The following is a 24793-nucleotide window of genomic DNA, read 5'->3' as shown; positions in this document are numbered from 1 at the left end:
GAGATCCCTTTCTCAAGTGAAAAAGGCATCATAGCCATGGAAATGGGGCTATGAAAAGGAGACCCAGTGCTTCCATATTCCAAACGGCACCTGACTTTTGGCTCTCCATGGGTATGAAGATACCGGGAGCTGCTGAGGAATGATTCAGTCCTAAAACGGTCAAGTGAAGAGTGATCAACACCACCACGGTTTGAAGTATGAAGGAGATCTGTGGCCAACCTGCACGTGGAGCATCATAAAAGATGGACGATGAAAGATTTCTGTTTGGGAAGCAGCGAAGGGTTGGCCTCCTCCTTCAGTATGACTCCCATTCAGCCCCTGTATTTCTATATGTTAATATATTACAGTTTGCGATTTTTCAGGTTATATTTCACAGATGACATTTTTAATCTGCCTCAAAAATGTAAACATAGCAAGGGTGTTCTGCAGACACACTGCCTGGAGCAACTGTCAGATGGAAAATTCAGTGGAAAGTTTAGCCGGTCTCCAGTTTAACCAAGTTGAGGAATGCTGCAAAAACAGGTGTTGTCTGACACAAGTAATAATTATCTTTCACCTTGATGGATGTTAGTTTAATCTCTTCCTTACATGGTAGTTTGGTCTCAGCTGACTGAATTTAGTGCCAGAAAAGCAGATGAGGGTGAGTGCAGCTGGTCTGTGACACTACGGACAAGACAAAGCTTTGGGGGGCAGTTTTGATGGACTTTGCATACGGGGATTTCATCGTTTCTCCTGTTTGTCCAATAAATATTTAAATCTAGATGGATATCGTGGTACAAATGTACTAACATTTTCATTAATGTTTCTAAAAGAGTTTCATTGAGAGGATGATTCAATGCAATGACTTTAACAGAAAAGAGAAAATGAGTTACTAGAACGTTCTCCTAAGACGTTAATAGACCCTACATGTTAATGTCCCAGGATAAATTACTCAGCTAGAGGAACTGCAGTGTTAGCTGGGGGAAAACAGAAGAAATACCTTGCACTGCTGATCATAAGTAGCCTTATTCAAAATCTTTCAAACTGGAGAGCTTATAATTTGAGATATTACTCATTATCCACAGTGCCAGAGAGGCCTGTGGGTACTAAGGATGAAGCAGCATCATCACTCCATAACACTGGCTTTTCAGTCTTCTGGCAGCATTTAAAAATTTTGTAGTTTCTGTTTTAGCAATGACAGGCAACTGAATCATCTTCAGAACAAGGCCTATGAGGATGAACATATTCAATTCATGGGCTATTTAAGTTCCTCCCATAAAAGTCAGTAGAGTACAATGAGGTATCATCTCACACCAGTCAGAATGGCCATCATCAAAAAATCTAGAAACAATAAATGCTGGAGAAGGTGTGGAGAAAAGGGAACACTCTTGCACTGCTGGTGGGAAGGTGAATTGGTACAGCCACTATGGAGAACAGTATGGAGGTTCCTTAAAAAACTACAAATAGAACTACCATACGACCCAGCAATCCCACTACTGGGCATATAGCTTGAGAAAACCAAAATTCAAAAAGAGTCATGTACCAGAATGTTCATTGCAGATCTATTTACAATAGCCAGGACATGGAAGCAACCTAAGTGTCCATCGACAGATGAATGGATAAAGAAGATGTGGTACATATATACAATGGAATATTACTCAGCCATAAAAAGAAACAAAATTGAGTTATTTGTAGTGAGGTGGATGGACCTAGAGTCTGTCATACAGAGTGAAGTAAGTCAGAAAGAGAAAAACAAATACCGTATGCTAATACATATATATGGAATCTAAAAAAAAAAAAAAAGGTTATGAAGAACCTAGGGGCAGGACAGGAATAAAGACACAGACGTAGAGACTGGACTTGAGGACATGGGGAGGGGGAAGGATCAGCTGGAACGAAGTGAGAGAGTGGCATGTACTTACATATACTACCAAATGTAAAATAGATAGCTAGAGGGAAACAGCCACATAGCACAGGGAGATCAGCTCAGTGCTTTGTGACCGCCTAGAGGGGTGGGATAAGGACGGTGGGAGGCAGAGGCAAGAGGGAGGAGATATGGGGATATATGTATATGCATAGCTGATTCACTTTGTTATAAAGCAGAAACTAACACACCATTGTAAGACAATTATACTCCAATAAAGATGTAAAAAAACAAAAAAGAATCAACTATCAAAAAAAAAAAAGTCAGTAGAGTGCAGTAAGTACGGCTGGGATCCCAGAGTGCCTGGTTCTTGGCTCCTTCACCCACCAGTTGGGTGGCCTCTGAGCAATGCACTTATCGTCTTTAAGCCTCACTTTCCTTATCTGTAAAATTAGGATATTGCTTACTTCGCAGGACTTCATATTAGTTTTGGCAAATATTACGTGACCCCGTGGGGGATAAAATGATGACTAAGAGACACACGTGTCATCTCTTACAGAACTTAAGGAACAACTTAAAGAACTTACAACTCGATAAGGGAAGCAGAGGTCTGTGCATTACTGCAGAATGGATGGGATAATGACCAAGGGTAACATGTAAATAAAGAACTCTGGGAGCCAGAGTTGAAAACTGAGTGGGATCTCAGCAGGAAGAGGGTTGCAGAGGTGGAGGGAGATGAGCTGCTGCAATGGAGAAGCGAAGAGAGTAATTTCCCTGCTGATAGAACAACGTGAAGAAATCCAAGCAAGGTTTGTCCTGACATACACCCCTGTCCCAAAGGCCAGACGTGGGCGATAGTCAGAGCTTTTCGAAATACTGTTCCCATGACCCCAGATCAACAAGAGAACAGAGCCATCAGTTTGACATGGACAGATCAACCACCAGCTTTATACGAACCAGTGCCCTCCTCTGGGCCCAGGACCACAGGCCAAGGGGACCTAAGAGCAGATCCTGCGGGCACTTACTCAGGGGCCATCTTAACCCTTCAGTGAGTACAATGGTCACATTTAAAGCCATTCGCCAAACTGCCCACTCTTTTCCCAGGACTTTACTCCCAACTATTCCCTCCAGAAGTTCACCTGGGAGACTGCTCTCCAACAATAAGGCTAACATTTACTGAAGTCCTACTGTGTGCCTGGCACTGTTATCAGCTCACCACCATCTAGGAGACAGGTGCTTTATAGAGAGGTAGAAACACACGACATGAGTCCAGTGAGAATAAGTGTAGCCCAGCACCTGTCAGTCAAGGCTGCACTGCCTCACCACCCGGCGATGCTTTGGTTGCTGTTGTCCTGACCCCTACAGGGTGCTGCCTGGGCTACCACCAGGCTCCTCCTGCCCGCCTACCTGCCAGGATCTTCTCCCGTTCCCTGGAGTTCCCACAGCAGAGGTGTTGGGCTCGAAGTGACAGTTCTTACCTTAGCACCCAGCCCTTTTCTAGAGCATCCTTTGGGGAGAGAGTCGGGGAGGGAGTGGGCACAGGAAATGGGGTCAATGCATACCTAGAGATCTCTGATTGCTCTTAATCTGTCTTTGCCAAACTTCTTTAGTCCAGGTGACTTTCTCTCCTGGGACTCTGTGGTCCTCCCTCAAGCCGAACCCTTTAGGAGACCCCCCGCCCAGGCTATCAGACAGAACTTAACAGGTTCAAACTGAAACTGTGAGCCAAGTTCAAGTCTCCTGTCCAAGTCCCAAGTATAAGATGAGGTTGGACCTCTGGTTAAGTGTTCCTCAATGGTCCACGAAAGAAAAGAAGTTTCTACAACATTCTATGTGCCCAGAGCATACAGAAGCCCTCTGACCCCAGACACCCTATTCCATGTGGAAATAGCCACAGGCCTGTAATTCTGAGGTCTCCCTAGAGGCCTGGGTCTGTGCTGACAGAAGACAAAGGAAGCCCTGCCTCACTCTATAGCCCAGCGTACACCTCCCTCCCTCACCTACCCATGCACACACAGGACGCAGCTCTTGCTCTAAAGCCAGGGGGAAACGGCCTGATATGATCCGGAATTATTAACGCATAAACGATGTTTGCTGATAAGTGCACAACGACGATATTAGAACTTTAGTGTTCTGAATATAACAGCATCTACCACTTGGGGGGCATTTCTCATGCCAATAGTTCAGAGAGTCTAACCCATTAGTTCTCCCAGTAACAATGATAAGTGGGTATTATTATTCTATCCATTTTCTCAATCAGAAAATTAGGGTTGAGAGGGGAAAAAAATCACTCGCTCAAAGTTGCACAACCAACGAGTGGCAGAGCCAGAATTGAAACACATGCAGTCTAACCCAGAGCTGAGCTCTTGTTCTGCAAGCTCTAGATTCTTTCCTTCACAGGCGTGAAATTTAATGACGTGGGTGTGTTAATGAGCTTCAGATCTTGTTTGTAAATTCAGGAACATGAATCCCAGCGTAAGAACTAAATTTTTCATTTGTGTTTTCCTGGGAAAAGCTTTCTTATCCACTCATCCCACATGAGTGATCCTATGTGTTTTGTTTTGTTTTTTAAGAAGATGTTGGGGGTAGGAGTTTATTTATTTATTTTTGCAGTGTTGGGTCTTCGTTTCTGTGCGAGGGCTTTCTCTAGTTGTGGCAAGTGGGGGCCACTCTTCATCGCGGTGCGCGGGCCTCTCACTATCACGGCCTCTCCTGTTGCGGAGCACAGGCTCTAGATGCGCAGGCTCAGTAGTTGTTGCTCACGGGCCTAGTTGCTCCGCGGCATGTGGGATCCTCCCAGACCAGGGCTTGAACCCGTGTCCCCTGCATTAGCGGGCAGATTCTCAACCACTGAGCCACCAGGGAAGCCCCTCCTATGTGCTTTTCCTCCCTATTCTGCACCCTCCAGCTCCCATGGCTCTGTTGACCTTGCACAGCACCCCTCTCAGGCATCCTTCCTTCTGGGTCACCTGGCACCAGGGAGCGATCTAGAAGATTCACACTCCTGCAGTCCTCCTCATCTTTGGTGATGAACAGTGAAGGGCTCCTAATTCCTTTTTATTATTTAGTAAATTTTATAAATTCAAGTTCTCTTTATTGTCTCAGTCCCATTCGCTGGTCCCTTTTCCTCCTCCACCCCTAACTGGGTGGATGCCTCTTGTCTGTTTCATTCCCAGGTTCAGCCCTGAGACATCTATCCTTCCCTAAGCCAGAGGTTCCAAGCCACAATGCCAAGAGCTGGCAGAACCTGAAGAAGGGCCCAGGGCTATCTAACTGCAAAGCTCCAGCCAACAAAGAAGGTATCTTCTCCACCAGAAATGCCCCAGGAAAGATGGTTCTGCTATCCCTTGATGGGGTCAGGAGAAGCTTTGGGCCCACAGCAGTCCCCTCAGCCTCTCGGTGGGAAGGAGGCAGTCAGCAGGGCTAGGAATGGTGACAGTGAGGGGCTGCATTTCAGAACTCTCCGCTCAGGTCAGCAGCCAACCTGCAGACCCAAAATCCAGACGTAGAAGTTCAAAGAGCTTCACAGGCCTAACCCATGTCAGCTCAACCAAAGCCACAGAACCAGAGTGATGCTAACACACAGCTGGAGTAAAGTGATACTTTGAGGGAATCAAAGACTCCGGAAGGACCAATGTGATCAGGTGCTGTCCCAAGTCAGACAGTAGGACTGTATCCCATCCTGATGATGGTGACTGAAGGGAGACTGAAGGCCCTTCCCTTGCTTCCCCTCTGGTCTCTTTTGTCCTTTCACCCTCAATGAACACCTGGGTCTTTTCTAACACTCTGGTCCTCCCTCTGGGTCTTGGTTCCATTCGAAGGGGTAGAGCAGATTCTTGAGGTCCTCCAGACCCCTAGGGGGCACCAGAGCTTTCATGCTCTCCAGAGTAAACATCTACACTACAGACAAATGCATATATTGGTAATATTGGCCATAATCCCGATGCATTGTTCTCCTTACAAAGTCTCCTTTTCTACACTGGAAAGAGTGGAAGGGAAATTCACTCATCACTCTAGTAACTACTTAAGTGTCTTAACCCTTCCAGAAAAGGTGCCTGACACACGGTGATCACTCATACATTGTGAACACTTATACTTTAAATTTCTACCTTTAAAGCTCCCAGAACCTAAGGGGTGACAACAAAGCAAGCACTCTGAATGCCCGTCTATACATCTACACTGGGAACTCATGTAGTGCGTGAACCACATTGTGACAAGCCTAGCAGAAAGCCCCAGAAATAAAGGTAGTAGATTTTCAAGAAAATGGCGAGGCTCATCAGTAATCTGCAGACCTAATGGGCCTTTCCCCTTCATGACCTCTTCCAGCTCACTGTGAAAACTGGATTCCTAAGGATTTAACTCCAGGGCCAAACTCAGGTAGGTCAGATGCAGGGAGCTCTCCTTCCAGGAAGGCTCTTTCAGTCTTGGCTATAATCCAAGGACAGATGATATAGTCAGAACTATAACCCCAAAACCTATGGTCAGGCCCCAAACCAAAAAGTCTAGGATAGGAAAGGAGGAAGAGGAACACAGACTAAATCCAACAAAGCTAGACTAGAACAGTGAGAATTTAAACGTATGTGTGTATATTCACACATACATATAAACACACACACACTTTTTTTTAAGAACAGGAAATGAGTGAATCCCAGTATTCTGAAAGTTCACTTTGACAACCCTAAGAAACAGACAGGAATGAAAATTGACCACAGGTGATTGCAATGAATTTTTTTGCAACTCAACGTTTAGTTGACTTAAACATAAATCTTTTGAATGCTTACTACACTCCCTTGCTATGGCTGGTGATACAAAAATGGAAATAACATCGCTGCCCTTGAAAATCTTACAACCCAATAAGCTATCACTTCCATTTCTCTGACTTCCATTTGCAATCATTTGACCATCTTAAATGTTATACAGCCCTAGAACAAGAAATTTGGAATCACAGTCAGTCTTCATTACTGATAAACCAGCCACGGAAAGTTAAAGCTAATAGCAATCATTTAGCAAACACTTACTGGGCACCAGCCCCTATGCTAAGTGCTGTACCATGCATCATGCCCTTAGCATACAACAACCACATGAAGCAGGCACTGCTATGACTCAGCTTTATACATGAGGGAACAGAGGGTGAGAGAGGCTAAAGAATTAGCCTAAGGTCATGCAGCTAGTAAATGGTAGAGCTGACATCTGAACCAGGATCCATCTGACACCGGAGCAGCAGATTCTTCACCTCTAAACTGCATTACCTCCCAGGGTGTCACAGTGGCTATTGGGGCATCTCACAAGTCATGTCTTATTCGACTCCAGGATGTTAGCCCCAAAAATGGAATGAAGAAATGCACATTGAAGGAAGTATTCAAATGTCAGAAAGGATTGTGGTTCCAACCAATTGATTAAGAAAGAGTCTAGGGGACTTCCCTGGTGGAGCAGTGGTTAAGAATCCACCTGCCAATGCAGGGGACACAGGTTCGAGTCCTGGTCCGGGAAGATCCCACATGTTGTGGGGCAACTAAGCCTGTGCACCACAGCTATTGAGCCCGCGTGCCACAACTACTGAAGCCTGCATGCCTAGAGCCTGTGCTCCACAACAAGAGAAGCCACCACAATGAGAAGCCCGCACACCTCAACTAAGAGTAGCCCCAACTCGCCGCAACTAGAGAAAGCCCGTGCGCAGCAACAAATACCCAATGCAGCCAAAAATAAATAAATAAATTTATATTTTTTAAGAAAAGGGGCTTCCCTGGTGGCGCAGTGGTTGAGAGTCTGCCTGCCGATGCAGGGGACACGGGTTTGAGCCCTGTCCAGGAAGATCCCACATGCCATGGAGCAGCTAAGCCCATGCACAACTACTGAGCCTGCACTCTACAGCCTGCGAGCCACAACTACTGAAGCCCACGTACCTAGAGCCTGTGCTCCACAATAAGAGAAGCTACCACAATGAGAAGCGCACGCACTGTAACGAAGAGTATCCCCCTCTAGAGAAAGCCCGTGCACAGCAACAAAGACCCAACGCAGCCAAAAATAAATAAATACAATAAATTTTTTTTTTAAGTCTAAAAACAACAAAATCCAGAGTTGCTTGTTGTTGTAGTCATGGTGCTAGGCCAATGGCACTAGCTCACTGATTTACTCAAAGATCAAGGTCAGAACAGTTCTCTGAACCATTAGCCATCAAGCACAGACCCGTTCTGAGACCCAGGAATGTTGCTGCCAGTTTTCCAGCTTGTAATGCTGGGCCATACATATCCCAAAAGTGCCTGGAAAATCTTGTCACAGGTATTTGGCACTGGTGAGATGCTCATGGCCCATTCAACCCCTCAGATCTGATTACAACAGTGCTGGCAGAAACAGCTACCTTTGATAGTAATATGAAGGATTTTTTTAATCCTAAGAAAGTTGAATAGAAGTATCATTCAAATACAAATTAATTAGAAAAATCCATTTATGAAACCAAGTGTTTGCAATTGTCCGTGGGTCATTGTCCAAGAAGACTCAGTGCAGCAGAGCAGCTCCAAAACCATTTCCTGAGATGTGTGTAAAGAATTCTTTTTCTTATACACGTACACAGCAGGTGGGAACTAAGATTTTTTTATGTTAATTTAAAATGCCAAGTTTGATTCTACAACACATGCTTCACTCAAAGACAATCATTCTGAAAAACAGAGCCGCCAATAATTGGACCCTTCCACAGTCTGGCACCTTTCTTTCCCCTTGGGAAGCAGCTGGCTCCTAGAAATGCAGACAGCGCGTCCCCAGACACAGGGAGTCGTCACCAGGCTCTAATAACTGCTTGTCTTGCCAGGAAGACGGGCAAGCCAGGGCAAGCCCATGGCCTGCAGCATCTGTGTCCTATTCACTCTCCTCAATAAGCAAACTTTCTTCTCACCTCAGAGTGGGTCAGAGATCAGGCAGAACCACTTCATAGGCTTGGACCTAACAAAGGTCCATCTGGGATGCCACCCTCCATGTATGGAGCATAAGAGGTTTTCATCGCAAGAGAACCCTTCACCCCAGCCTACCCACATTTCCCGTAGCCCTTGGGTGTCCAAACCTACCCTCACACACACCCCTCCTCGGCAAACAACTCCCCACTCAGCATCAACTACACTTCACGCACAGGCTGTTTCAAACGGGTCTGTCCAGGAATCCCACTGTTATGATGGGAACTGGAAGGAAGTCTAAAACCTAACTCTGAAGTCATGAAAAATTGCCCTTGACAGTTTTTGAATGAGCAGAGTTGGCTTTGGGAGCAGAGTTGGAGCCATTTGTTCATCAAACAATGAGCTATGGGTTTTTTTTCCTTGGGTGTCAAGATGTTTGTTTTGCTTATTGTCATTGTTTACTTTTGTTGGCTTCTACACTCAAATTGGATTTAGTTTCACAAAAGCAGGCTCCCCAACTTCAAGATATTTTAAGATTTTTATGATTTCATTGCTAAATGCAGCCTTTCATGAACGACTGGCCCCCTAGTGGCTGGGTAATAGTAGCCGATGTGATAGTAACCGCCGTTTAAGGAATGAGAGCTGAAGACAAAACTTAGCAGGTTCCATCTCTAAGGAGGAAGAGTGGTAGGCTCACAGGAATGACTGCCCACCTTTGCCAGTGTAAGCCAGGCTGTAGAAACATCCATCCTGGCTAAACAGATCCACACGGACTTCTTGGCATTGTGGATTAAGAGTGATTTTTTTGTTGTTGTTACTTAGGACATTGTGGAAATCCCTTTTCTAACCCATATTCTTAAAGAAAGAGGTTCTTAAAGGCAAGGACCGTGTCTCCTGAGTGCTTAACACTCAGTACTGGGAACTCCCATTCTACAGAAGAGGAAACTAAGACTCAGAGCTAGTCTAACAGGTAGTGTGTGTGACAGTGTCAGGACTCAAATACATGTCAGTGGCCAGTTCTCACTGATTTCCCTCCAGGGGTCATGGTCCCAAGAGTAAAGGCTCTGAGCTCAGCCAATCCTACCCAGGTCCCATGGGCTCTGTAACAGTGTTTCCTGTTCCATTATTCTCTTCCTCACCATCCACAAACCCTCTCACCTATATGTGGAAGTATGTAGCTCAGGGTCAGGATGGGAGGTAGGGAGGGGGGAAGAGAGATATTTATAAGCAGTTGAGGCTCTGTTTCTGTATACAGACAAAGATGTGTGTACATTACCCATTTACTGAGTACTTACTAGCTAAAGGGCATCCTGGGACTTGGCATAGAGAAGATGTTCGATTAATGTTCAGTGAACAAAAGTCTAAATGAATTCACAAGCAAATTTTTAAAACTAATAATGGGTTTTTGCATTCATGTCTTTGAGGAAAGTCCCAGGCATTGCTAACCAGCTCTGTGACCCTGAATGAAACGGTCTCTCTGACTACCAATCCACTGATCTGCAAATGAGAAGCTAGCCTAAAGGAGATTTTTGGCCCTCCCCATCCAAGCATTATGGGAATAACGCTTGTTTGTGAATCTTCAACAGGAGGGGCCGCCCTCTGTTAGAATAGCTCCTCCATTCCTTAGCAGCCCTGAGAGCTCAGTAAATACATGTTGAATGTAAGCTTTGTAAGCTGGCGAGACTGCAGAGTTGGCCAAAAGAGTCAAGTTTCCTAGAAAGTGAGTTTCCATTAAGTGATTTACATTTTTCTCCTGGTTTCCATGGTCAGAAATTAATTTTGCTTGGGCTAGTGAGAAATAACAGCTGAAAGGTATAATCAAAGCACACTCAGAATGTGATAAGAGAAAAGCACACAGATTTCCACTTCCTCAATACAATGGCCTAGGTATCCTGAAATAGCATGGGTACAAATAAAGTTTAAAAGTCTAGACACAAGAGAAAAAGCTCTCTTTAAATAGATTAGCTTCCAAGAAAATAAGAGTACTTTACCTCCCTGAGGCCAAGATTGAAGCAGGAGACCAGAGCTAAGCGACTATTGCCACCACTGCCTATGCTGGGGCCACCTAGGTATCTTCAAGCATCTCAACTAGGGTGAAGAGCCAGACCACCCTGCAAAAAGCCACAACTCAAGTAGGCTATGCCCTGGGAAAAAGGTGACCTGGAAGAAAACCCACCCAGCAGCGGCAGACAACAAAGAAAATGGTCAGTGTCAGCCCTGGCTCTGGGTGGAGTTAATAGTAACAAAAATAACAATAAAATTTCCCTGAGATATTGTAACCACAAACTTGGCCACACACAGACGTTTGGGGGCACAAATGGTTGTACCTACAAAGCCCACAAAAAGAGTGAGGAAACTTTTATTTCAAAATAAGACTTTCAGCAAATGAGTTCACAATCAAAAAATACATAAAACAAAGGAAGCAAGCCACCAAGAGTGAAAGTCAGCAGAAACAACTAATAACGGAAGATGATTCATAAAGACTTTAGGTACTAGAATTACTGCATACAAAACATAAAATAAGAATGTTTAAGATGTTTTTCAGAAATAAAACAATCAAAACCAAATCAAAAACAGATCTGAAAATGAACCTACTATAACTTCTAGAAATTAAAATATAAAAATTTAAATTTAAAATTCAATGGAAGGGTTAAACCACAGGGAAAACAATAACAACTAAAGAAACCAAATAGATCTGAAGAAATTAAACAGAAAACAACACAGAAAGAAGACCAAAAAATATGAAAGAGAGGGTAAGTAAGCACGAGGATAGTAAGAAGGTCCTGTAGACACCTAATTGATATCCCAGAAGGAAATAAAGATAATGTTGAGAATTTTCCCAAACTAATATGATTCCAATCTGTTTATTCAGGAATTCCAATGAATTTGAAGCAGGATACATCCTAGACAAGGAAGTTAACAGTAGCCAGAAAGCAAAGATGGAATCCTTCAAAGGAATGAAAATTAAACTGACAGAAGACTTCTCAACAACAAAGATAGAAGTCAATAGATAGTGGAATAAAATCTTCAAGTGCTGAGAGAAAAGAACTTTCAACCTAAAAGTATGTACTTAGAGAAACTCAAGAATGAGAGTAAGGATAGTTTTAGATAAATAAAAATTGACAAAATTTACTGACAGATTCTCACTAAAAGTGCTTAAAGGATAGATCTCAAAAAGGAAAATTACCCCCAGAGGAATATCTGAGATGCAAGCAGGGGGATGAAGCACATCCCCCTATGGGTATGGGTATGAGTAACTCTATATGATTCTTTTTTATTTTATTGGAGTAAAATTGCTTTACAATGTTGTGTTAGTTTCTGCTGTATAGTGAAGTGAATCAGCTATATGTATACCTATATCCCCTCCCTCTTGGACCTCCCTCCCACCCCCCACCCCATCCCACCCATCTAGGTCATCACAGAGCACTGAGCTGAGCTCCTGTGCTATACAACAGGTTCCCGCTATCTATCTATTTTACACATGGTAGTGTATTTATGTCAAACCTAATCTCCCAATTCGTCCCACCCTCTGCATCCCCCAGTGTCCACATGTTCGTTCTCTACGTCTTCGTCTCTATTCCTGCCCTACAAATAGGTTCATCTGTACCATTTTTCTAGATTCCACATATATGAGTTAATATATAGTATTTGTTTTTCTCTTTCTGGCTTACTTCACTCTGTATGACAGACTCTAGGTCCATCCCCATCTCTACAAATGACCCAATTTCATTCCTTCTTATGGCTGAGTAATATTCCATTGTTTGTATGTGCCACATCTTCTTTATCCATTCATCTGTCATTGGACATTTAGGTTGTTTCCATGTCCTGACTATTGTAAACAGTGCTGCAATGAACACTGGGGTACATGTGTCCTTTTGAATTATGTTTTTCTCAGGGTATATGCCCAGCAGTGGGATTTCTGGGTGATATGGTAGTTCTATTTTTAGTTTTTTAAGGAACCTCCATACTGCTCTCCATAGTGGCTGTATCAATTTACATTCCCACCAACAGTGCAAAAGGGTTCCCTTTTCTCCACACCCTCTTCAGTATTTGTTTGTAGATTTTTTGATGATGGTCCTTCTGACCAGTGTGAGGTGATTCTATGTAAATCACCATGAATAATGTTAACAAGAAGCACTTCAGTTTCTAAAAAACGTAGCAATGCTCTGCTTTAAAATTTCTCTAAATTATATTTTTTTCCCATCCAGGTTTATTGAGATATAATTGACATACAGCACTGGATACATTTAAGGTATATAGAATAATGATTTGACTTACATACATCATGCAACAATTATCACAATAGGTTTAGTGAACATCCATCATCTCATATAGATACAACAATGAAGAGATAGAAAAAAATTTTTTTTTCCTTGTGATGAGCACTCTTAGGGAACTATATTCACTCAAGAGAAACGCAGCTTTTGCAAATATTTTTACTTCTCTTTACTTCTTCCCTCAAGCCTCCCTGCCTTCACTTTCTCCACCTTTGGGTACAGTTAAAAGCTAAACTGGCCAAGTCTCACCTAAAGATGGAAGGAGTCAGCAGATTATCAAATGCCATAAAAAGATCAACAGGAACATCTTTGGTGCCCTGAGTAAGAGTACTTTTTGTGGACTGTGGAGGCTGGAAGTGAGACTCGGTAATGAGCGAGGGAGAGGTCGGTAGTGAGTGAGATGTGACATGTGGGGTCAGTTCACTAGAGGATGAGGACGAGGGGCACAAGGACAAACACAGAGGTCAAAGGGTACCTTGTGTGCCTGCAAAGACCTCATATAAGCCTCCACTTGAAGCCCAGAGTAAACGGACTCATGTAAAAGAAATTCAAACTTCAGGAACACATGAATTGGTTGTAATTCCAAAGAATTAGTACCCTTCCCTTTTAAGATTTATTTCTTCAAGGTCTGTTTCAAACTTATATTTATTGAGTGCTGACTCCACACCAGTCATAGAGTGCTTTACATACATTATTGTGTAATCTTCAAATAACCCTTATGAGAGGATTACCATTTTTATTCTCAGAGGGAAACCAGAAACTCAAAACAATTGAGTAATTTGCCGAAGGTCACGGAGCTAGGAGGGGATCAGTCAGTACTTGAACCCAAGTCAGTCTGACTTCAAAGCTCATGCTCTAATTACTACATTTTTTTGCTTCCATTAACTCTTCCTATTATAGGGCCCTATTTATGTTTTTTAATGTGTAGCCCACCATATGATAGTAAAGCAACTGTGTGTGTATACACTTATATTGCCATATGTATATTTTATATACTATGTTAATAACATTATATCTGTATAGATTATATAATTTATATTATTTATTACAAAGCAATGACTTGAAGACTTTCAGGAACCCTGTGACCCACTATTTAATAACACTGTATGTCTTATTCATCTTTGACTTCCTTGTATTTAGCGCACAGCAAGTACTCAATAAATGTTTGTTGAATGTAGTTCTATGACTTTCTCAACAGACTGTATGTAAACACTTGCATGCTTTTGCGTGAAGATTGTTTAGAGACCTTAGAGTATGTCAGCAGGTAAGGACTGAAAAAACAACTTTTCAAAACATGGTTCAAAAGCACTGGTGAAGTCAAGAGAAATGGATTCCACTTCCAGTTCTGACATGAGCAGCTTAGCTATTTCACTTCTCTAATGTGGTATAAATGCAGTGGTATAAATGTATAACAAGAGTAAAACATGGCCCTAATTTGTATCACGTGCCCATTTCCATGGTGTAAATACTCCCACCATAGCTGATTTCTAGAAGGCAAGCAGTAGCCCATTATTTTCTAATATTTCCACCACACACATACAATAGACACAAATAACCTCAAAAATTTCATAATAGTAAAACATAATAAAATAATTAGGGAGTGATAAGTTTTGAGTCTTTATAATTTTTGCTTACTTAATATATAATTTATTTAACTACAGTTCAGTTATGTTTATGTAATTTTATTTTTTTAAATGGCTGTGTTTAACAACCAGATTAAAATTTCCTGGAAATGTAACAATTTACTCTCACAAACAGGCCTAGACCTCATTTGGCACATCTATAAAACGTTGTGAGTTATCCTAAGGAAACAATGAAGGATTTGTGCAAAGATTAAACTACAAGAGTATTTATCACATTATTATTTATAAAATCAATAATCAAAAATTAAGCCTCTGTTAATAGATAGTTAAAAAGAACAACAGTAACATTCTTTGAACACTCAGTGTGCCTGGCACTGAGAACTTGGCACGGAAGCCACTCACTTGCTAGCCTCTGGCAAACAGATTCACTGATTGACCTCTGATCATCGTCCTGTAAGATGTCCCGCCTGCTACGAGCTGAACATCCAGCCCAGCTGGCCTCTCTCTAGAAGACTCCTGCATCCTGTTCCTATGACTGAGCTCTGTGCTTTTCAAAAGTAAAGCGTCCTTGTCCCCAAGCCTGTTATGCCCACTGTACTTGTTAGAGTGTGGCTATAATTAATATGTATAGCAAAGAAACAAGAGTCATAAGAGAGAGTTACTGTTTCTTTGAATCTCATTTCACTACTTTGAAAAGATCCCTCAAGACAAAAAAGCTTTCAAATTATGTGTGAGAAATACAGCTCAGAAAGATGGAGGAAATCACAAACATACCAGACTGTGTCCTCAGGGTACGCCCGTATACTGAAAAAAGTTATCTGTTTTCTATCTGAAATCTGCGTTCACTGAGTGTTCTGTATTTCACTGGCCACTCTATTGGTGAGCCCCTCCACATGCTCCTTCTAAGACCCCCAAATAGCAGCTTTACTCATAAGGAGTTTTATCCTTTCAGTAACCTTTGTGTCCCAACAGACCTCTGCCAACAGAAAGAAAAGCTTTCACCTCCTCTAGAACAAGGTTGGGCCTCTTCTAGCCTGCAGTGAGGGGCTTCCCTAAAAGGTGACCTGAGCAGCTGGCCCAGTGGGGGCCAGAGGTCCCTATGAAGCCCATGGTGCTCTTAAGTGCGTGGGGACAGTGAAAAGGCCCTGTTTTCAGGGCGAGACCCAGAAGTCAGCCTTCACTCACTTGACAGTTTGGCCCAGGACTAGCCTAGGTCTTAACTAGGGCTGGGAAGTCAACTGAAACTGCCCACGGAACTCCCTCCTGCTCTCCCGAGCCATTTTTCTTTATTGAGCAGTTCATCTCATACTTCCAAATCCCTTGGACATCCCCACTCCTGGATTGAACAACCTGTCTTTAGTTGCAAATGAAGTCATGTATATCCTTCAAATGAGTCTGAATCCCAGTTACAAGAAAAGGCCCCACCAGTCAATTCTGCCCCGGAACGCGAGGTGAGACATTGTCTGAAGGCGCTAGAGCATTGCACGGAACACACGTGTGTGAACTCTCCCCTTGTCTTCGGCAACATCTATTTGGATGATGCGTTGTGACCTGCCCATGAAAGGTGGGGTTGCTGCTGCAGTGAGGAAATTGCCTACGATTATGGGGAAACGTGAAAGGATGGGAGTGCCTCTCTGTAGCGCCTCACCCGAGGTAATAGCTGTCATGAAGATGACCCCAATTTTGCCTCTTCTCACTTGGGAAGGAGGGAGGAATCTCACTTCCCAAGCTTTTGAAGGGATATCCTTGGTGCTAGTTTTGGATGTAGGGGATTTCTCATTTTCAGGAAAACCCATAGGTTTATGCAGGGCATGAAGGCCCAAAGCTGGAAGCCACATCTCGGAATTTGGTGATTTGGAGTTTAACAATGATGTTATTCCATAGCGGAAAACCTGGAAAGGGTCTGAATGTCTGTAAAAGGACTGCTAAAATAAATGAGGTGCCTCATGGATAAAACTGTTGCCATTAAATGTGACACTGAGGACTAGTTAATGATGTGAAAGACAGCTGATACAGAATTAGGTGAAAAGTTGCAAAACATGTGCAGTCATAATCCACCCAAAGGCGGACAGTGGTCATCTCTGAATGGTAGAATTATCAATTTTTTCTTCTTTTTCATGATACTCATTTGCTTTTTAAAAAATCATTCACTTTTTAAAATCAATTAATATGAACTGCTTTTGTAAAAAGAAGTTCATCTACACAAATCTTTAAGCACGTGAGAACCTAGAATAGTGCTTTTAATTCAGGTGAAAACCAAGGAACCAAAGACCCATTTAAAACCAAACCACAGCAAGAAAATTCAGCAAGTCTTCAAACCATTCTCTACACAACAGAAATGGAAACTTACAGATTTATAGACTCTCCACGAAGCCAATCAAGTATGTGTGAGCTACAAAGATCCCAGTGATGACACAGTGAACCATTATCATTTCCAGAACTCTTCCTTACTCTATGCCAGGCATCAGGCTAAGCACTGGATTAGCTCATTCAATCTTTCAACAATCCTGTGAAGTAGATACTAGCAATCATTATCTCCAGTTTTCAGGTGAGAAAACTGAAAGTTGGAGATGTAAAGGGATATGCCTAAGGACCCATGGCTAGCAAACAGACAGCCCTGACCTCTGTCCCTGCATAGATGCAAATCCTTTCATTTGATTTTTCCAAGTACCACACCCTATGGATGTTGCCAACAAATAATGTCTCTCAGCCATATTAGGCCAGGGTCCTCACTTAACTGTCAAAATCAAGATCTTTTCTCTTTTTTATTTATCAGCAGAGAAAAACCCTGAGGTCACAAAGAATCTGTGTACTTTCTTCAAGCAGTTACTGGAGGAAAAAAGCTAACCCAAGTCTACAGTCCTGTGCACCAGAACACCAGCAAGCATAGAAAAAAAGGTACAGTTTGGTCAACCAGCTGGTTATTTGTAGACTAACCAGTTGGCTGACTCAACAGGATTTTTTTTTAATGTTTTAATTGATTGCTTGACTTACATTCCCCACTTCTACTCTCTCCTCCCATTCCTGCCCCCTCCCTCCCATCCAGGGAGGAAGAAAATCAAGGTGGGTATATAATAAAAAACACTGCACAACTGGGCAGAGAACCCAGGCTAGCAACCAGGTGTTTCTCTACATTTTAAACAACCTTTTGATGTCGGCTTTGTTTTTTGTGTGTTGTTTTTTCTCCCCCCCTGAACTGATACTCTGTAGTGTTCAATTAAGTCAAGCCTGTTTGGATATCCTGTCCTTGAAAAATACAGCAACGTAGAAATATACTGGCCCCACCACTCCTGGGGTCTCTGAGCTCCCCTCCCCATTACCTAGACAGAAGTACTGCAATCTTGACCTCTCCATCTGAAGGTATTTACCACTAAGACTATCCAACACGCTCCTATGAGACTTAACTCCTGAAACACCCCAGCCCAGGTCTCACGAGCAACATGGCAGTGAGGTCTATTCAGAAAGAGCATAAACAAGCTGAAGGTATGAGGAAGCTGGTGCCTTCCCCACGCAGGCCTCCTTCGAGTTAATCAGGCGAAGGGTGTGTTTCAGAAGTCCAGCTTAAAGGGAGTGAGAAAACCTGAGGCTTCATTCCATAATTCTTATTCGCTGCTGAAGCCGTGAGGCCAGGATGTGTGTTTAAAGCCTCCTTAATTCAAAGACCTGTTATCTTTACTTGACCTTATTTCCTGTCATTGGAGAGAATCAAGCGGCTTCTATTCCCCCTAATAGCCATATAGTATAACTCTTGCTGGGAACAACCGCTGTGTGTACCTTCCTTTGTGGCAGGCCGCAATCCTGGGAAGTAATATGTCTGTTTTGAAAAGAGTCATTTACAGCCTGCTGTTTGACCTAAGGGATCCAGGAGCCCACCCTTTTCTGGCCTCACACACTGTATTTCCTTCCTGGGTTTTTTCGCAGGTTTAATGCAGCACAGGTGGCGGTGCGTTTCCAAACCAGGTGTCGGAGGCTAAAGACATTCGCTAAAATATTTGGCTCGGATTTTTCTTTCTGGCTTGGGATTTAACACTGTGAACTGCGGAGACGTGGTGATGGCCTGACTTGATTTTTTAAATACATTTTTTACTGGCCTTTACATATTTTTTCCTCCCTGCAGTTTTAACACTCCCTAGAGATGCTATAAAATCCCTGCAGTTTCCCTACCAGCACCTCTCAACGTAGTGATGCCGCACACACAAACTGACCGCTCTCCAGCTGACTGGGTGTAGGGCTGGAATTGCAAATACCTGATGGGGTCACAGAAGGGCTGGCCACAGAGGAGAAACGCCTGGGCAGGTGTGTGGCTAGAGACGGAGCAGGTCATCATGCCTGTCACATTACCCAGCGGTCCTCCTACACGTATCACCAAAGGGCATCCAAAGTCCAGACTTTAACAATGGCTGGTGGGAGACCAAGCCAGGGACGGCACAGGTGTCTATAGGCATGCCAATAATAGAATTAAAAAAATACTCACATTTCTCGAGCACGGACCGTGTTCCAGCACTGCGCTCGATAAACAATGTCTCGCTTCATCCTCACAATAAACTTCTGAGGTAGGTGCTGTTGTTAGTCTCTGTTAAGAGATAAGGAAACAGATTCAGGTTAATTTGCCCAAAGTCACACAGCTAATGAATGGTAGAGGTGGGTTTAAACCCAGCTGATTCAAACCTCACAGTCTTTAAACACTGACTAAGCCACAGCATCCCGGGGGGTGTATGTCTGTGCGCCCAAACTATGTAAGGCAGGATATCTAAACATGTCAAAGATGGGAAAGTTGTTGCAGATGGTCACTGACACGGCAACACGGTCGACTCCTCACTTGGTCTAATTACATCAGAGGTCCTATTACTAATACTCTATTAAACCCTTTTCCATCGAGACAAACCTACTCTAGACAGTTTCTGGTGGCTGACAATGACTTTTTGATGGAAAATACTGGAATGGGTTCTACACCCTTTTCTCACTAGCTTGGCTAACTCATTTAGCTTCTCCGAGGGGTATAGTTGGGGTGACCATCTGTTCGAGTTTGCCCAGAACAGTACCATCTACATCTATGGCCCCATTGTAACTATGAATGGGGCCCCCTATTACTGTAAAGTATTCCAGTCTGGATCATAAGTTATATGGTCACTTCAAGTACAGTGTTCCTCTCTTGAGGTTATTCCCGTTCTTTTAATAGCAGCACCTAGATGTCTGAGGAATTGAAGCTGTGGGTTAAATTCTTTTCACCTGCCTTCACTAATCAAGGTTGTTTTAAGGCTTGCACGTCCTCCAAGCAGCACGTACCCTTGGAGGTTTTGCCCGAGCTATTTTCCTGGAACTTGGGGTCAGCTGCGTCTAGTTCATGCTGAGCCGGTTAAGACTGGATGGGGCCACCGACCCCCGAACTGGGCTTACATGAGTGTCGCATGCCCTTTCAATATCAGAGCCGAAAACGCCCCCCTCAGAAGGTGCCGAGACCTGTAGCCTAGTTATGCCTGCGCAGAATGACGATTACCGCACCTTTTCCCCACACTCTCCGTGCGACCGCCCTGCTTCTTTATTCTTTACCTCAGAAATACTCCAGCCCCTTGGCTTCACGGAGGAGTATTTGAGATTTAGTCTCCCGTCTGCTTGCATGGCTGCCTTGCAAATAACGCCTCTCTTTGCTGCAAAACTCTCAGCATTTTGGCTTGCTGTGCATCGCGCAAAACGAACCTGGTTCCGGTAACAGCATCTTCCTGCCCTATATGGCTTAAGTAGCCCAAGCTGGCCAATTATCGTTCTGCATCCCCCCGGGCCATGGCGATTGGTTCAAAGCTGAGCATGTGGCCCACACCTGGCCAATAAGGGTGGACAGGCGGAACTTCCATACAAACTATCAAGGAGGAGGCCCTCTCTTTCCAGGGAGGTTGCTCAGCTGCTGGTAGGATGTCAATTTAGAGTTGTTGGCCGGCTACATCATGAGGGACACCTGCCAGATAAGGAAGCCACACAGAATATACAAGCACTGAGAAGTGGAAAGAACCAGCATTCTGATGATATGGGCTTAAACCCCTGCACGGAAGCCAGACCCATGCAGGACCTTCTAGTTAAATGTAACAATGATTTCCCTGTTACGCACAGGCTAGTTTGACTTGGGTTCTGTCCCTTGCAGCTGAAGGGGGGCTGCCTGAGAAAGAGGGGTCAGATTAGACCATTTCAGCTCTGACACTTCATGCTTCCATTGATAAATTCACACACGTGCACGTACACACACACACACACACACACACACACACACACAGAATAACATGCATAGAGCTCCAACCCCAATGAGGAAACCCAGGCATTACCCACCCAGGTCTTTCACGTTTGGTAATACTTAGAAGAACATCAAACAGTACCTAATCCAGTGTTTTTCTGCCTTCTCCATGGAGACCTAGGTTCTAAGGACATGTCTCAGTGGCCATCCCGGGTAGGGGGAAGGGAATAACAGGGATAGAGCCTGAGATGGGACCGGGCTCAACAGCCGTCCCCTGCTTCACTCAGGGAAGCTCCACTCTTACCTGCTTTATGTATTAGGAATCAGCTTGAGAGTTCATGTAGGGGACAAAAAGGATTCCATTGCTCTAAGAAGATTGGAAAAACACGTACTTGGTCCAAACCCATCATTTTAATGATGAAGACTCCAGAATCCAGACATAGCTCACTCCCCGCCAAGCCCCCTCCACTCTCCCACTGACACCCCCATCACCACCACATGGTCACACATAGTTGATATGACAGGGAAGACTTGAACCCTGCCTGGTTCTCTGATGTCACAGTGGCTTTCTTAGTATAATAAAAAACCTTTGACTTCACAGTTATGAAGACAAATAGTTATATTTATAGCATAAGCAATGCATATTTATATAGTATATAAGTATAATAGAAATAAAATATCCTGCTTGCTTCGTGTCTGTGTCCCTCACTAGGTCCTTAGCCCCATGTGGGAGGGAACTAGGTGGATGGGAACCCAGCACCTAAAATACAGTAGGAGCTCAAGAAAATTTTGTTAAAAAAAAAAGAGAAAAATAACCAATTTATAGATGCTAAACAGCACCATAGGGATGAAATCATCAAAATCCAGGTTGCAAAAAAATCTACAGGACAAACATTAGTTTCTTCAACAAATAAATCTCAAGTGGGGAAAAAAAAAACAGTGGAGAAGGAATCTACAGATTAAGAGAGCTCTGAGCAATATATGAAACAGATGTGATATGTGGATCTGATTTGAACCAGCCAAATGTTAAATTTATGGGATAATCAGGAAAATTTCAAAGACCATATGAATGTTGGTTAACATTATTATTGTTTTCGTTTAGGTGTAACAGTGACATTGACTGTCCCTTGCTTTCAGTGTCCTTTGCCAAACACTCCCTTGGTTGTGTTTAAATAAGAGTCCCTATCTTTTAGAAATATACATGGAAATAGTTACAGCCAAGATGACATAATGAGGCTTCCCTTGGTGGCTCAGTGGTTAAGAATCCGCCTGCCAATGCAGGGGGCACGGGTTTGAGCCCTGGCCCAGGAAGATCCCACATGCCGCGGAACAACCAAGCCCGTGAGCCACAACTACTGAGCCTGCGCGTCTAGAGCCCGTGCTCCGCAACAAGAGAAGCCACCGCAATGTGAAGCCCACACACAGCAATGAAGAGTAGCCCCCGCTCGCCACAACTAGAGAAAGCCCGCGTGCAGCAATGAAGACCCAATGCAGCCAAAAATAAGCAAATTAATTAATTAATTAAAAAAAAATAGATGACACAATGACAGGAATTTTGTGCAAATAATCTGGGGGTGGGAGGAGAGGTTGGGGTAGAGATGGAAGAAGAATGGCCTCAAGTTGATCATTGTTGAAGCTGGGAAAAGCCTATATGGGGGGTTCTTGGTACTGTTTTGCTATTTTTGTGTATATCTGAGGTTTTCTATAATAAAAATTTATTTTTATTATAAAATAATAAAATATTATTATTGGGGATGCTGAGGGATGGGAGAGAGAGAAAGAAAGAGAAAGGAAAATAAGGAAGATCCTAGCCTTTGCAGTCAAACCTGGATTCAGATCTTGGCTCTTCCACTTACCAGCTGTGAGACTTAAGATACTACTTGTCATCAGTTCCCTTAACTGTGATGGAACTAAAAATAGCACCTGTCGCCTAGCATGGGTTGTAAGAATCAAATAAAATCATATATGTAACGTGTGCCTAATAAATTGTATGTAATAAATGGCACCAGCAATTAAGACCAAATATAAAACATGCTGCCCTCGTTATCCAAGTATAATTGGTGTTTTTAAAATTACACTTTGGGAATTCCCTGGTGGTCCAGTGGTTAGGACTCTGCACTCACTGCCGAGGGCTGGGGTTCAATCCCTGGTCAGAACCTGCAAGCCATATGGCATGGCCAAAAAATAAATAAAAATAAAAATTACACTTTAATAACAATATAACTAAAGTTAGAGTACTTATTATGTACCCAGCACAGTTATAGATGTTTTACATGTAAAAATTCATTTAATCCTCACACGTAAAGTGAATCCTCTTTAAACAAGATTAAAAAGTTTGCGGTAAATAGTGACATAATAGTGACAAAAATGGATGGACATTTTTCTTTGAAAAATGAAACTAAGTAAAAATAAGTTTATTTTATCTTATATTAAACCACATTAGGAAAATAGTAGTAAATGTGCTCTAATTCTTAGACCAAACAACAGATAAATGTTTTTAGGATTTCTTTGGTGCAATTTTTTCTGACAACGTTACATGATAGCACAACAGTAATATTCTTCACATTTTATTTTTCAGCACAGTCATAAAAATAGTAATTCTCACAAAAATATTAGCGGACTTCATCCATTTTCTGAAGCCTTCCTTAATATTTCACATTCAAATCATTCTCTGTTGAAGCATCCTGTTGATTCTCTCTCCTTCAATTGTTAAGTGGACTAATCCTGCCAAATCCACATCTGTTAACAGCTTTGTCTGAAACCATAGGAATTCTCCAACATCACCCTTCAGAATGCTTCATGAAACCCTGCATCTTTGCAAGGTTTTTTAATGTGCTGTTAGCTTGGATAGATGTTGATGTTACGTAGGGTGAAGGTATTCAAAGGGCATTGATTGTATAAATTGTTAGTTATTAGGGAATTCTGCTTCCCTGTGCTACCTGCCAATTGTTGAGACTAGAATACTGTATCTCAGATGATCTTGTATAAAGTGAAAGTCTCATGTAAATCGTATATAGCCCCAAACTCCTGAAAAGCATTATTAGAACTGACATTTCAGTATTTCAGCCTAAAAGGTTTTCGGCCTAATTATCTTGACAATTCCCCCAAATCTCCATTGATTTTATTGATGTAGATTAAACCACCTCCTCTTAAACCCATTCAGATGGACAAAGCTGGGAAGAGCAGCAGGGCCCACCAAAGGCAAGATTAAAAAGCTAAACACGGGGACTTCCCTGGTGGCACAGTGGTTAAGAATCCGCCTGCCAATAGGGGGGACACAGGTTCGAGCCCTGGTCCAGGAAGATCCCACATGCCGCGGAGCAGCTAAGCCTGTGCGCCACAACTACTGAGGCTTGTGCTCTAGAGCCCGCAAGCCACAACTACTGAGCCCACACGCCACACCTACTGAAGCCCATGCACCTAGACCCTGTGCTCCGCAACAAGAGAAGCCACCTCAATGAGAAGCCCGCGCACCGCAACCAAGAGTAGCCCCCGCTCGCCACAACTAGAGAAAGCCTGCGTGCAGCAATGAAGACCCAACGCAGCCAAAAATAAATAAATAAATAAATTTATTTATTTTAAAAAATAAGTTTAAGATGAACTTTGGCCTTTCGTGACTTAGTGTTAACCAGAATTCAAACTCCTGCTGCTTAACCAGAGAATTCCTTTCAATTCAATTCATGCAAATAAATATTTCAGCTCTAACATACAAAGTAAAATGGGGAATGACACCACAGGGAGTAAGATATTGCTGTATTTCAGCCTTACCACCAATGTAAACATAATCTCCATTGATTATTTGAATAATGTCACGATGTAACAAATCTCAGCAGTATCTGACAGAGATCAGAGGGAAAGTCTATAAATATAACATGAGAGGTTTTACTTCCTGAACCACATAAAACCTTGCAAAGATAAACCATTCACAGCCAACTGAATTTCTATTCATAAATGTGACGATCTGCCTTTACCAATGTTGACCA

Source organism: Aethalodelphis obliquidens, unplaced genomic scaffold (assembly GCF_003676395.1).
Source record: "Aethalodelphis obliquidens isolate GAN/ISIS:26980383/991018 unplaced genomic scaffold, ASM367639v1 scaffold11, whole genome shotgun sequence".
NCBI classification, from domain to species: Eukaryota; Metazoa; Chordata; class Mammalia; order Artiodactyla; family Delphinidae; genus Aethalodelphis; species Aethalodelphis obliquidens.
Note: the sequence above shows the minus strand (reverse complement) of the source record.